At 37.9% G+C, this 14,593-nt stretch overlaps 2 long non-coding RNA genes across 5 annotated transcripts in view; both read right to left on the bottom strand.

Annotated features, from left to right (window-relative positions):
* Nucleotides 1-12,001, bottom strand: part of LOC115669231 (uncharacterized) — a 58,379-nt gene extending 46,378 nt beyond the window's left edge. Inside the window, exons 1-2 of one of the 4 annotated variants that reach the window (XR_008817519.1) lie at nt 11,548-12,001; nt 10,343-10,434 (exon numbers count right to left, since the gene is read on the bottom strand). This is a non-coding gene — a long non-coding RNA (uncharacterized LOC115669231). Of the gene's footprint in view, nt 1-5,882; nt 5,975-6,680; nt 7,423-10,342; nt 10,435-11,547 lie in introns of those variants that run through there. The other 3 variants (XR_008817516.1, XR_008817515.1, XR_008817517.1) reach the window with 3 other exon arrangements.
* On the bottom strand, nt 2,621-2,996 carry LOC130139285 (uncharacterized). The gene is made up of 2 exons (XR_008817529.1): nt 2,871-2,996; nt 2,621-2,774 (listed from the first exon to the last, which is right to left on the bottom strand). It is a non-coding gene; the product is annotated as an uncharacterized LOC130139285 (long non-coding RNA).
* Nucleotides 12,002-14,593: the final 2,592 nt, after the last annotated feature.

The raw sequence follows: 14,593 nt of genomic DNA, 5'->3' as shown, positions 1-14,593 counted from the left end.
TCCAAAGTCCACATAAGTGCGCGCACCACGTAATTACTTGGAAGACTCTTTTTATTGTAAGTCAACACGCCTCGGGAAAAACATATCGGCTCAAGCCACAACGTTAAGCACTAGGCACAAAAATCAATAGACGAACAGCTTCATTATTACATATTTATATAAATTGATGAGAACATATCTAAGTTAGCCATTTGCCAATTGATAAAAAAGATTGAGCCGAATATATCAATATTGATGTAGAGATACAGAATTCAATTTTATCTTGAACATTTCTAAAGTGTGTAAGGCAGCATGTATCAAAATGTCTCATCCCTCCAAAAAAAAAAAAACTAACACACGCGAAAAAAAGGGGTCATAGACGTCGTATTGCTCAAACTGAACATCCTTGGATTTGAGAGGAACACACTCTCCAAGATAGATGAATAAATTATGTAGTAATTTTCCGGTTGATCTTGGTCAAACCTTAAGTGAAAAATTAGGTGTTGATGACAAGTAAGGACAAGAAGGAAGTGCAGGGTGTGAGAGCTAAGGAGGAAAAACAAAATCATGCTAGATCAGGGCGAAAGATGAGAGGCAGTAAATCCAAGCGAATCCTACATGGTGATAAAGTTTTTTGTCCATTACTTATTTCGAAGGAGTGGCCGGGCCCATTACTCTCCTCTCTACTTCATTGTCAAGTTACCAATTAATCATTTAAACAAATCCATTGATTTCACAATTTGCTAAGCAACCCAAAGCCAAATTAATAAATAAAAATTTTCAATTGTTTCCGACAAATGTTTTTGCTTGGTTTAGTTTAGCGATTGCAAAATTCCATAAACATCTATAGTTTGTCATGTGTAAATTCAAATATTTATATTATTGAATAGAGTTGATACATGCAGTCTCTGTTCATTTAGATTAAATTTAACTTTATATAATACTTAAACATAAATGCACGCGTTTCCTCTTAAATAACGGCCTAATATCCAAAAAAACCCCAAACTTTAGCCTTTGTCCCAATTATATCCTAAACATTTTTTTGTCTCATAAAAAACCCCAAACTTTTACTTTTCTCCCAAATCTACCACCATTAAATTTTCCGTCCAATACTACCGTTAATAATTATTTTAATATTATTTTTTATTTTTTCGAATTTTTTTATTTTTTATTTTTTATTTTTTTCCTTTCTTTTTTTTTTTTTCCCTTCACCTTCAACCTTTGGCCGGTCGCCGGTCCAGCGACCGGCCAAAGGCGGGGGTCGGTGAGGTCGAGCCTCGCCGGTGTTGGGCGAGGTCGGCCTCGCCAGCGGCCAACGGGGCCGAGCCCTTGCCAGCCACAACGAGGACGAACCTCGCCAAGGGCAGGCGAGGCTCGACCTTGCCGGCGTTGGGTGAGGTCGGCCTCACCCGCCCCGGGCGAGGTTCGACGCCGGCAAGGTCGAGCCTCGCCCGCCCCTGGCGAGGTTCGTCCTCGCCGTGGCTAGCGAGGGCGAGCCCCTGCTGGCCTCATCCTCATTAGCCGTGGCGAGGACGAGGCCGGCAAGGGTTCGCCCTCGCTAGTTGCCGGCGAGTTCGAGCCTCGCCAGATCTGGCGAGTGCTCGACCCTGCCGACCGCCGGTGAGGCTTGACCTCGCCGGCGTTGGGCGAGGCCGAGCCTTGCCAGGGTCGGGCGAGGTCGAGCCTCGCCCAACACCGGCGAGGTCGAGCCTCGCCGGCCCCTGCCTCTGGCCAGTTGCCGGACCGGCGATCGGCCAGAGGTTGAAGGTGAAGGGAAAAAAAAAAGGAAAGAAAAAGGAAAGAAAAGAAAAAATGAAAAAATTCGAAAAAATAATATTAAAATAATTATTAACGGTAATATTGGATGGAAAAGTTATCGGTGGTAGATTTGGGACAAAAGTAAAAGTTTGGGGTTTTTTATGAGACAAAAAAAAGTTTTGGATATAATTGGAACAAAAGCTAAAATTTAGGGTTTTTTTGGGCATTAGGCCCTTAACAAGGGGTAGCCATGTTAATAAAAATGCTAAATAGGTTTTACTTACCACCCAAAATGTACCTAAGCGTATTATTCTCATCCAACAATTCATTTAATATAGATCAAATCCTATTAAATAACGAGGGGTTGCTATCTTTTAACATATGGTTACACTTACCACTCAGAATATATCTAAGCATATTAATATTGTTATTCAGCTTGGTTGGTGCAAGATGTAAAGCAAGTTGAATGCCCAATAGTGAGTCCATCCATTTACATAACATTCAATGCAATTTTTTTTATTTAGTTACTCAATAAAACAAAGCTCTTCAAATATTAAATCAACTCCAGTAAAAAAATTTGTATTAAGAATTGAGTGAAATGTTAAAAATCCAATGCATTAATTACTTCATTTTACAATAAAAAGGAAATTATTCTTATATCCACTTGTAACAATGCAAGCTAAAAGAATTATCAATGCTATTTATATACCAACAATCCAACTAAAATGTCAAGGCAAAAAAAAGGAGCGCTCGTGCATTTCACGAGCACTGTTTTTATAGTCTCCAAGGCTGGCTAACCTCAAGCCAAACAACAGAAAGCTTCATATAATTGTTCTGTATCGAAGTTGGAAGGGTGTCATCTCGGAAGTGACCAACATAAGTGAATCAAGCTTTGGAAATGGCATAAACATCTAGAACTTTTACAAGCATAACTTCACCTAGTATAGTTGTTTACTTAACCAGCCCATTACTTTCCAGGCAATAGTTGTTTACTGATTAACTGCCAGTCTGCCATCAAATCCATTGATCAAGAAAAACTGCTGCATGAGAAGCAAAAACAAGGAAAGGACTCATCGACTGAATCTGATAGGCCATACTGCTAAATATTTAATTTAAACAGATAGGACACTTACAATATTTCCGATTGGAAAGACACCAAATATACTGAAGCACAAAACCCCATCTTTATCTCCACTGCAAAGGATATTGAAACATTGATTTGAAGAATTTGAGAGCTCTACAAATGAATCTTGACCAACATCAGTTAAACCAGCATCTCCAGGTACTAGTCCAGGCATGCGAGGAACTCTTGGAGCTGGAGGGAAGAATCGAGTAGTGCGATCTTCAAATGCCAAAGAGTTACCAGAAGCGTTCTATAAAACAAATGAATAATTACTTTCCAGTTGGAAAATAAAAAGACGAAAAAAATGAGATTAAAGCTAAGGAACCAAACAAATCAACAAGTTACGGACGACACCAAACATACGCTTTCTCTTCCATAAACCCATACTAAAGCTGTTGGACTGTGAAATAAGATTCCAAGTTTGGAAAATAAGCATTTAAGAAAACTAGACTAAAATAACTACTTAACTGCAAACGAAGCATTATGAAAGGTGTGAGCCATAAAATATCCGCTATTGGTAATAAAGATCACGAAGTCATATCATATTTTAAGTTGAAAGATGCATACTCTATTCAGTTAGACATCCTCCTCCCAGTTGAGACACACCACAGCTGCCATATGGGACTTCAAGCTTATTAACAGTTTTCCATTCTGCTTAATATTTATACCCAAGTTAGAATGATTATACCACAATGTGCATAACTGCTGCAAGCACTAGCATATCAAAAGCAGCACACTGCATATCCATACTATGGATATAAAGACAGCTACTTTGGAAAGATAACATTCATTATGTACAAACAAACTCTCTTCTCAGCAAAATGTAATCCATGAAGTATTAATAATAAATTGGTAGAAATCTCAAAGAAACAGAATTGCAGCAGCCTCAGCCAAGTTCTCAGCCATTCTACTCATGACCAAGCAGCTAAAGCTTAATAAAAACATAACTAGTTATTTACAAACTTTTCCACCCACAAGAATAATTGAGGCAGATACAAATCATATCATTTAAGAGTCACCTAAATAATTACCTTCCTAATTTGACTGAACTCAACATATTTTACTAATAATTGAAAGAAGCTATTAATTTCGATGAAAATGAGCGTGTCACAGATGAATGCTTCTATATGAAACCATCCACTTAGACCATAGATTCTCACAACGAGTTGGACCCCAGTAAACACTATGTTGTAATTTGTCGTCGACAATTGAAAAAGTTTCAATCATTGATGAAAGCATTAGCAGCGAGGTGAAATTTTGTCCTACACAAGAATGCAACTGAGCACATCAATCAGATTCAAGTCTTAAAGTATATAAATCTATTGAATGAGTATATTAATTCTGTATGATATGAGATTAAAGTAATTCACCGCTGATTTCACCGATTAGATATGAGTCAATCAATTTCCTTGATTCATAATTGAACTTATGCATCAAACAATGTAACATCAAAAACATTTCATGGCTTTGATGTAGGACTACGAGTCCCACAATAAAGAATAAATATTTAGGCATCACATGCAAAACTGCCTAAGCATCACACCAAAGATGAATTGCATCACACAATCTGCAAAGCAAACACTTGCCAATTTCAATATCAACTCTATGAAAAGTAAAAATTACAACTATATTTGTAGACTCTCTAAAAGTTCTACTCCTAGTGGAAATAGGAAACCTCTAAACAAGAAACATAATTGGAGTATATGTAAGATCCTACTACTCAAGCTTAAAAAAAAAAAAAGGAAACTTCGTAAAATCCTAATACTACTCAAATCCAAGTTGATAATTTTAGTGTTTTAACTTCAAGAAGAATCCTGATCCTTGTTTGAGCTTCAAAGTCAATCTTCAGCAAAAACTTGGCAGTCATCTTGCATGATTTTGTTGGTTGCGTCAGGCTTAGTGGATGGTTTGATTGTCTTATACTAAATTCTATGAATGGGAATCCAATTACAATACTATGTACACGATCTTTGTGTCCTTGCAGCCAAATGGGTACATATTTGACAAAAGAAAAATAATTTGTAGCAATATCTCATGTCTGGAAATAATAACATTAGTCGACTTTGAAGTATCTTTATCATTAGTTCTTACCTAACAATAAAAATAACACCATACTTTACAATTAATTTACATCTGTCATGCAATACCAATCTCAAACATTATATCAGATTTTATGATTCCATTAGATGAAATTCACGAACCACAATCCATAGATTTAATTTTTTGTTTCATGACTCATATTTCCATGTGACAACTAAGGGTGACCCTAAGTGGTTATCATGTCATATCAAAATTGTGGCTACCTACTTAATAGTTAACACAATTGATAAACGAATATTGTTCCGAGTGCAAAGCTCAGACCGGGAAACTGTAATCTATCTATCTAAACAATAGTGCCAACTCGATTAACAAGCTGACCTATCACGACCTGTTTATATTTATTTCATTAAGTTCTCTAATAATAATCATCCATGAATTTTGTTTCCATAGTGGTTACAATTTGATGACACCATATAAATATAACATTTCATATAAACCTACGATTTTGTAAGCTTACGACTAGTTTCTTTTCAAACTTATTTGACATTGATGACAATATGCATATTGTACCTATGCCATGTCGGTCATGTTAGGATTGGAATGACCCATTCAATTCAATCTAATTAGTTAAACGGGTTATTCATCTCTTGTAATTTGTTGACCTTTTTAACAAAAGGGTCATGTTCAAACATCAATTTTTGTTAATCTTATCCTGCTCAGATTGACGTATCTAGCAATCCATTGTTAACTTGACATTGACAGACATGACCAATGAAATTGGATTGCCATCTCCATTAGCATCTGATTGTTCGCTGAGCAAGTCTGCTGTTTGCATTGCATCATGCAGATTTTGAGCAATTCAGAATCTTTCCCACAAGAGATCAGAGAAGAACACATTCTGATGATAAAGGACTGTTGCAGGAGGAATTTCTAGTTGAGAAGTACTGAGGGTAACATTCAAGTAACAACATAGAAAACTTACTTCGACATCATGCAGTAAAATCGTTTAGTCTTCAAGTCCCAAGACAACAACCTTGTCATCAGGACGCCAACATAATGATGTTATACATTTACCTGGAGTAGATTAGAATGATTAAGAAGAGCTAGTATTGATGACACACATTGAAAGGTGCAAAGAAAGTGAGTTCATTATAAACAAAAAAGAACAGAGAGAGAGAGAGAGAGAGAGAATGAATAATCTGTTCCCAATAAAATTAGCAGAAGAAGAGGAGAAATAGTACACACACATTAACCAACAAAATGTTAATCAAATTTTTTGAAGTGAGGCAAAACGTATTAACTGTACAAAATAACGGAGAGGGATATCGGTCACTTGATAGAGGATTTCTTTGGGCTAGTAGGTCCTAAAGCGAGGGAATCTATATCTTGTTGGCAGGCTCCAATCCAATAACTGAATAAAAAAAAAATAAAATTGTTGATCAACCATGGAACCTCAAGGTGGATTGGATGCACGTAAAGCTTACTTCAGGCGAGGATTACAAGTGTACTAGTATTTACAACTTAGTCTTAACAGAACCATTCAAGGATTGGCTCAAGTACTATATTGCACTCAAAACATTCTCAATATCCAGAAGACAATATGACGAGGGAAACATTCAGATGTTTCTGGAGAAAAAATATCCTCTCTAAATTTTTCCAGTGAGAATTGATAGCAAGAACTAGCAAGGCTAGGCATCTAATCCTAAGCTCTTACAAATTCGAATTACCAAAAGATGAAGTCATATAGGATCTTAAAATACTTGGATACAGCTCCCCTTACCCTCCTAGTCTCTTTGCTTTCTACAATTGCTCCCTCCGTCCCTCTCGACCAGATTGTCGTACAAGTACACAGCATAGCTCAAGATATATCCTATTCAAAAGTTCAACTCCCACCAGCGAACTTGATTAATCAGAATGATGTGACGAAATGCCCTTCTGTAATGAGAAGAAGATTAATTAAACTTCAAGCAATACAAAATGTGAGAAACTTTCCGCCTATAGTCTATATTTCAGTATCCACTAAATCTCTCCTTGTAGGGCACACTCAGTCAGTAAAAGAATGCTCAATCAGTAAAAGAAGAGGAGCCAGCAGTAAAATTACATTGTGAGAGTCACCATCAGAAATCTAAGAAGATCCTTTTAGATGCCTGATGAACATTTAGATGGTATTCTGCAGGGGCTAAACCTGCAAACTCCAAGTGTGCATCAAGCATTTCTGCATCTGACATATCAAACCTATCAAGCATAGAGGACGTCCCCTCCAATTCATGTTCTTTAATTTCATGGACGCTTTGACTGGTGTACCGAAAAGGGTAACAACTCCTTAGTTCTCTAGATCTCCATTCGCATCACCATCATTCACTCTTCGTTTCTGTGTAAAAAGACCAACTCCTCAATTCGATGTCACCTTCTCATTTAGACTTCCAAGCGCTTCATACCTCTATATTCATCCAATTCTCCATCGAACGCAATTCGAGCTAGATCGGCAATTATAGATGCTCCTATGGCGAAAAAGGAAGCGAAGCACATTTAGGAAAAGCGAAAGAAGTAAAAAGAACTTTCTTGACAACATCTTTATCTCCACTACAAAGGATATAGAACATTGCTTTGAAGAATATGAGAGCTCAACAAATGAATCTGGACCATCATCAGTTAAACCAGCACCTCTGGGTACTAGTCCAAGCATGCGAGGAACTTTTGGAGCTGGAGGGAAATATCGAATAGTGCGATCTTCAACGCCAAAGAGTTACCAGAAGCGTTCTATAAAACAAATGAATAATTACCTTCTGGTTCAAAAATAAAACGATGAAAAAATATGAGATTAAAGCTAAGGAGCCAAACAAATCAACAAGTTTCAGATGACACCAACGCTTTCAAATTTTTTTCCATAAACCCATACTAAAGCTGTTGGACTATGAAATAAGAATCTAAGTTTGAAAAAGAAGTTTTTAAGAAAAAGAACTCCTTAACTGCAAATGAAGCATTATGACAGGTGTGAGCCATAAAATACTCGCTATTGGTTATAAAGATCACAAAGTTGTATCAACTTTTAAGTTGAAAGATTCATACTCTATTCACTTGGGCATCCTCCTCCCAGTTGAGACACACCCCAGTTGCCACATGGGACTTTAAGCTTCTAAACAGTTTTCCATTCTGCTTAATATTTATACCATGTTAAAAATGATTATACCACAGTGTGCATAACTACTGCAAGCACTAGCATATTAAAAGCAGCACCCTCATATACATAGTTCCACAAAGACAGCTACTTTGGTAAGATAACATTAATTATGTACAAGCAATCTCTCTTCTCAGTAAAATGTAATCCATGAAGTGGACGATTAGCAATAAACTGGTAGAAATCTCAAAGAAACAGAATTGCAGCAGCCTCGGGCATTCTACTCATGACGAAGCAACTATAGCTTAATAAAACATAACCAGTTATTTAAAAACTTTTCCACCCACAAGCATAATTGATGCACATACAAATCCTATCATTTAAGTCTCACCTAAATAATTACTTCCTAATTTGACTGAACTGAACATATTTTACTAATAATTGAGAGAAGCTATCAATTTTGATGAAAATGAGCATGTCTCAGATGAATGCTTCTATATGATGCCATCCACTTGACCATAGATTCTCACAATGAGCTGGACCCCAGTAAACACTATGCTGTAATTTGTTGTTGACAACTGAAATAGTTACAATCATTGATGACAACACTAGCAGTGACGTCAATATTTTGTCCTACACAAGAATGCAATTGAGCACATCAACCAGATTCAACTCCTAAAATATATAAATCTATTGAATGAGTATATTAATTCTGTGTGATATGTGATTAAAGTGATTCACTGTTCGATGTAGGAGATGAGTCCCACAATAAAGAACAAATATTTAGGCATCACAAGCAAAACTGCCTAAGCATCACACCTAGAGTTTCTTAAGCATCACACCAAAGAGGAATTGCATCACACAATCTGCAAAGCAAACACTTGCCAAGTTCAATAAATTATCAACTCTAATGCAAAGTAAATATTCAAACTATATTTGTACTCTCTAAAAGTTCTACTCCTAGTTGAAATAGGAAACCTCTAAACAAGAAACATAATTGGAGTATACATAAGATCCTACTACTCAAACTTTAAAAGAAAAAGGAAACTTCATAAAATCCTAATAATACTCAAATCCTAGTTGATAATTTTAGTGATTAAACTTCAAGAAGAATCCTAATCCTTTGTTTGAGTTTCAAAGTCAATCTTCACCAAAAACTTGGTAGTCATCTTGCATGATTTTGTTGGCTGCATCAGGTTTAGTGGATGGTTTGATTGTCTTATACTAAACTCTATGAAAGGGAATCCAATTACAATACTATGTAGATAATATTTGTGTCCTTGCAGTCAAATGGGTACTTATTTGACAAAAGAAAAGTAATTTCTACCAAAATCTCAGTCTGGAAATAATAACATTAGTCAAATTTAAAGTATTTTCATCTTAGTTATTACCTAACAATTAGTTTACATCTGTCATGGAATACCAATCTCAAACATTATATCAGATTTTATGATTCCATTGGATGAAATTCATGATCCACAATCCATAGACTTAATTTTTTGATTCACGACTCGTATTTCCATGAGCTAACTAAGGGTAACCCTAAGTGTTTATCATGTCGTATCAAAATTGTGGCTACCTACTTAACAGTTAACACAATTAATAAACGAATATTTTTCCGGGTTCAAAGTTCAAACCAAAAAACACAAATTGAATAATGTAATCTATCTAACTAAACAAAAGTGCCAACTTGATCAACTTGTCCTATCATGACCTTTTTATATTTAGTTCAGTAAGTTCTCTAATAATAAATCATACATGAATTTTGTTTCCATAGTGGTTACAAATTACAATTTGATGACACCATATAAATATAACATTTCATGTAAACCTAGGATTTTTGTAAGCTTATGGGTAGTTTCTTTTCAAACTTATTTGACATTGATGGAGATATGCATATTGTACACATGCCGTGTCGGCCATGTTAGGATTGGAATGACCCATTCAATTTGATCTAATTACTTAAACGGGTTATTCATCTCTTGTAATTTGTTGACCTATTTAACAAATGGGTCACGTTCGAATAGAGTTTTCTAATAAAATTTTTTGTTAATCTTATCCTGCTCAGATTGACCTATCTAGCAATCCATTGTTAATTTGACATGGACAGACATGACCAATAAAAATCGATTTCCTAGCAGCTGAATGTTCGCTGAGCAAGTTTGCTGTTTGCATTGCATCATGCAGATTTTGAGCAATTCAGAATCTTTCCCAAGAGAGATTAGAGAAGAACACGTTCTGATGATAAAGGACTGTAGCAGGAGGAATTTCTAGTTGAGAAGTAATGAGGGGGTAACGTTCAAGTAGCAACATAGAGAACTTACTTCGACATCATGCGGTAAAACTGTACCGTCTTCAAGTCCCAAGACAGTAACCTTGCCATCAGGACACCAGCATAATGATGTTATACATTTACCTGAAGCAAATTAGAATGATTAAGAGAAGCCAGTATTGACGACACAAAATGAAATGTGCAAAGAAAGTGAATCTATTATAAACAAAAAAGAACAGAGAGAGAGAGAGAGAGAGAGAGAATGAATAATTTGTTCCCTATAAAATTAACAGAAGAAGAGAAAAGATAGAGGGCAGACATTAACTGACAAAGTGTCAATCAAAATTTGTGAAGTGAGACAAAACGTCATAACTGTACAAAATAACTTAGAGGGATATCGGTCACTTGATATGGGATTTCTTTGGGCTAGTAGGTCATCTAAAGCAAGGGAATCTATATCTTGTTGGCAGTCTCCAATCCAATATCTGAATCAAAAAAACAAATCTTGTTGTTCAACTATGGAACCTCAAGGTGGAGTGGATGCACGAAAGCTTACTTCAGGCGAGGATTACAAGTGTACTAGTATTTACAACCTAGGATCTTAAGAGAAACCATTCAAGGATTGGCACAAGTACTATAGTGCACTCAAAACGTTCTCCATATCCAGAAGACAATATGACGAGCGAAGCATTCAGATGTTTCTGGAAAAAAAATCTCCACTCTAAAGTTTTCCAGTGAGAATAAGACAGCAAGAACTACCAAGGCTGGGCATCTAATCCTAAGCTCTTACTAATTTGAATTACCAAAAGATGAAGTCATATAGGATCTTAACATACTTGGATGCAGCTCCCCTTACCCTCCTAGTCACTTTGCTTTCTCCAATTCCTCCCTCCGTCCCTCCCGACCAGATTGTCATACAAGTACGCAGCAGAGCTCGAGATATATCCTATTCAAAAGTTAAGACTCCCACCAGAGAACTTGTATTCCCATCATTCACTCTTCATTTTTGTCGGTAAAACACCAATTCCTTAAGTCCAACGTGGTCTTCTCATTTAGACATTCAAGCACTTTACCTCTATGTTCGTCCAGTTCTCCATCGAATGCAATTTAAACCAAAAGTAGCACATATAGGATAAAAGCGAAAGAAGTAAAACGAGATAAGGCCAATGAGTCAGAGGGCACAGGAAGCCATCGTTGAAGAAACGAACACACGGAACAAAGAAAAAAAGAGAACTTTTCTCGATTCGAAGCAATCACCGGGAGAGATTGTCCACAGCCTCTGCCAAATGAAGCGACGAAGCACCCCGCCTTCCCGTGAGTCCCTCCGTGCGACCATGGCCAGCAAATCCTTCTCCGGAATTCCACTCAATTCACGCCATCTTCACCTGCCAACCGCAAAATCGAGCCACAACCTCACAAAACGGAATCGGAACAATCAAATCGGCCACGCCCATTAGGAGGTCGCGACAGGAACGCCCAAACGGGAGCCGAACCTGAGAAGCGCACGCCGCGACCCTTCTTCGTCGGTCTCCATCAGCTCGAAAAAGCTCCGGGGCAGCCGACAATGCAGGAGCCAACCAGCTGCTGGAGCGAACCGCGAGGGAGTGTACAGAAGCGTCCACGGCTAGTGAAGAATAGAGCTAGTGAAGGAAGTCCCAGTGGAGTCTTCCAGAATTTGCATAGGAAAAAATTGCAGAAACGAGGAACGAATAGGCGGGCAACAAAATAAGGAATAGATAGACAGAGTTTTGATTAATGGGCGGACCCGACCAAGGCCGAATCGGGCCAAAACTACCCCTTCGAGGCCCGGGTCCCCGGCCCGACGGACTACTGATCAAAATAATTTAGAAAATATTTTCCTAAACACTTTCATCATTAACATTAATTGGTTCCAAAATATTTTTTTTATTGATAATGAGAATATTTCCCGTTACCTCTTTTCCTAAGATATATAAATGATCGAAATTAGGAAAATCTTTTCTAAATTATTGATTTTTCGCGATACGAACGGAACCTTAGAGAGTGTGTCTTTGTATGAGCTAATTTGCTCCGAGCGTTTTGTAGTGGCGTGAGAAGTTCAATTGTAATAGTGAGGTGCGGTCTTTCGCTACTCATAGTGTATATTAGGGGTGTGAGGCAATCATTTTTTGTGAGTGTTATGTTTGTACCGGTATATGCGTGTTTTGAGTTTTCTGTTACAATTTCATCGTATTACTAGCACCTCGCTTTCGCACCTATCAATTGGTATTAGAGCCATGCTTCCGTACTCAATAAGTGGTATCAAAGCTACACGGTCAGGGATAGGCCGGACTTCGCCCAAGTCTTTTGTCCATCGGCCAAGTCGAGGTGAGCGATGACGTCATCGGGAGGATTCTGACGGGTAGCCCTGTTCTTGAATACTCGACGATTGAAAGTTGCGCCCAATGGGAGGGGACGCATCAACATTTAATCGAGAAACTTGAAAGAGCTCGTCATTGACGGGTGTTGGCCACTTGAAGCTAACGATCCGCTGTTAAAAATTCTTGCTCCTCGTTTGTTGTCATCGCGAGTAACATGGCATTTTCCACCGTACGAAGGTTGGAATAGCCGAAGCCTCGCGGTGATTCTTCTTGCTAGTTGAAATTAGAAGCGCTCTCATGAAAGATAAGAGGATTACAAAGAATGTCAGGAGAATTGGTACCGCAAATATCATCACCAGGAGAAGCCTGTCAAATAAGCACCATTTGAATTTTTTTTTACCAAAATGTAAGCTATATTTTTTAACTCGCGATGAACTATGCAGAACCTTGAAGCTGACTTTTATTGCCTGAGCATCTTCGGAAGCCAGCGAATATCTTTCAAAGATAGGACTGTACTGCCGACATCAGACCTTTCAGATTGGGCAAACTTCACAAAACCGAGTCGGAACAATTGAGTCGACAGCCCATTAGGTGGCAAAAGAACACCGGGAGCCGAACCTGAGAAGCCAGCGGTTTATCGAACGGAAGCTGAAACGGAAGCATGCGCCGCGGTCCTTCGTCAATCTCCACAGCTAAAAAGCTCATCGAGCAGCCGAAAAACGCGGCACCAACGCTGGGACAAATCGCGAGGAGTGTACGGAAGCGTTGATGGAAAGTGCGAGCAGAAAGAGAGCTTGGGAAGGATAGAGCTCGAAAAACCCAGAGGAAGGCTCGAGGATAGTTAGGGAAGGATAGTGCTGAAGAGCGAGACCAAGAATGGAAGAGCGAGGGAGTAAGGAAGTCCACTGGAGTCCGAAACTATGCAGAGAAAATTGCAGGAAGAGGAACAGGCGGGAGAGAGAATGAGGAAGAGAGAGGGAAGACATGATTACAGGAGTGGTGGCGGACTCATTTGATTGATGGGCTGGCCGAGCCAGGCCGGATCGGGCTACATGCCGGACTGAACTTGTTGTCCTTGCTCGTTCGTGATGAAGAAACGTATGTGATTTCGGAACGGGCCAGGTTGCCAAAGTGTTGGGTTTACTCGCAACCGCAGTGGGCCACCTTTCTTATGCATCGGTTATCAAATCGAGCTCTCGTAATCAAATTGAACAAAATCTATTTTCCAGTTAGGCAAATCCCTTGCACATAGTGGGAGAAATAATATGACAAGAAAAGGGCATTAAAAGAGTACATGAATCTCCCTAAAATTTAATTGGTTATCAAATGCGATCATCAACTCCACGAGGACTGCTCCTGTTAATGACAAGGAACGAGACCAATTATCGGGAATTTGTTTTTGAAAACTAAATAATTCGTAGGATGAATAAAATATTTAAGAGATTAGTTTCTTTTTCAACACAAAATAGTAATAATTAATACAAAAAATTCATCACCTTTTATCTCTCTCACGTACGTAGCCCCATCCACCGCCCAATATTTTTCTGTCTTGGGACAAGAAGAATCCAAAGTCAACATAAGCACGCTCACCACGTAATTACTTGGAAAACTCTTTTTATTCTAAGTCAACACGCCTTGGGAAAAACATACTGGCTCAAGTACGCCACAATGTAATGCATTTTTATTTATTTATTTATTTACTCAATAAAACAATGCTCTTCAGACTTTGAATCAACTCCAGTCCAAAGATTTTTATTAAGAATTGATTGAAATATTAAAAATCCAATATATTAATTTATCCATTCTACAATAGAAAGTAGCTTTATTTTGACATTAACTTGTGACAATGCAAGCTAAAAGAATTGTCAATACTATTTATATACCAACAGTCCAAACTAAATGTCAATACTTGAAATTGTGGAGTGTGGCATGAGCACTCTTTTTCATAGTATTAATTTACAATA

This window comes from Syzygium oleosum, unplaced genomic scaffold (genome assembly GCF_021117445.2).
Source record: "Syzygium oleosum isolate NSW1041296 unplaced genomic scaffold, Sole_v2.1 Sole_v2.11, whole genome shotgun sequence".
NCBI lineage: Eukaryota > Viridiplantae > Streptophyta > Magnoliopsida > Myrtales > Myrtaceae > Syzygium > Syzygium oleosum.
Note: the sequence above shows the minus strand (reverse complement) of the source record. Positions and strands in the feature narration are given on the sequence as shown.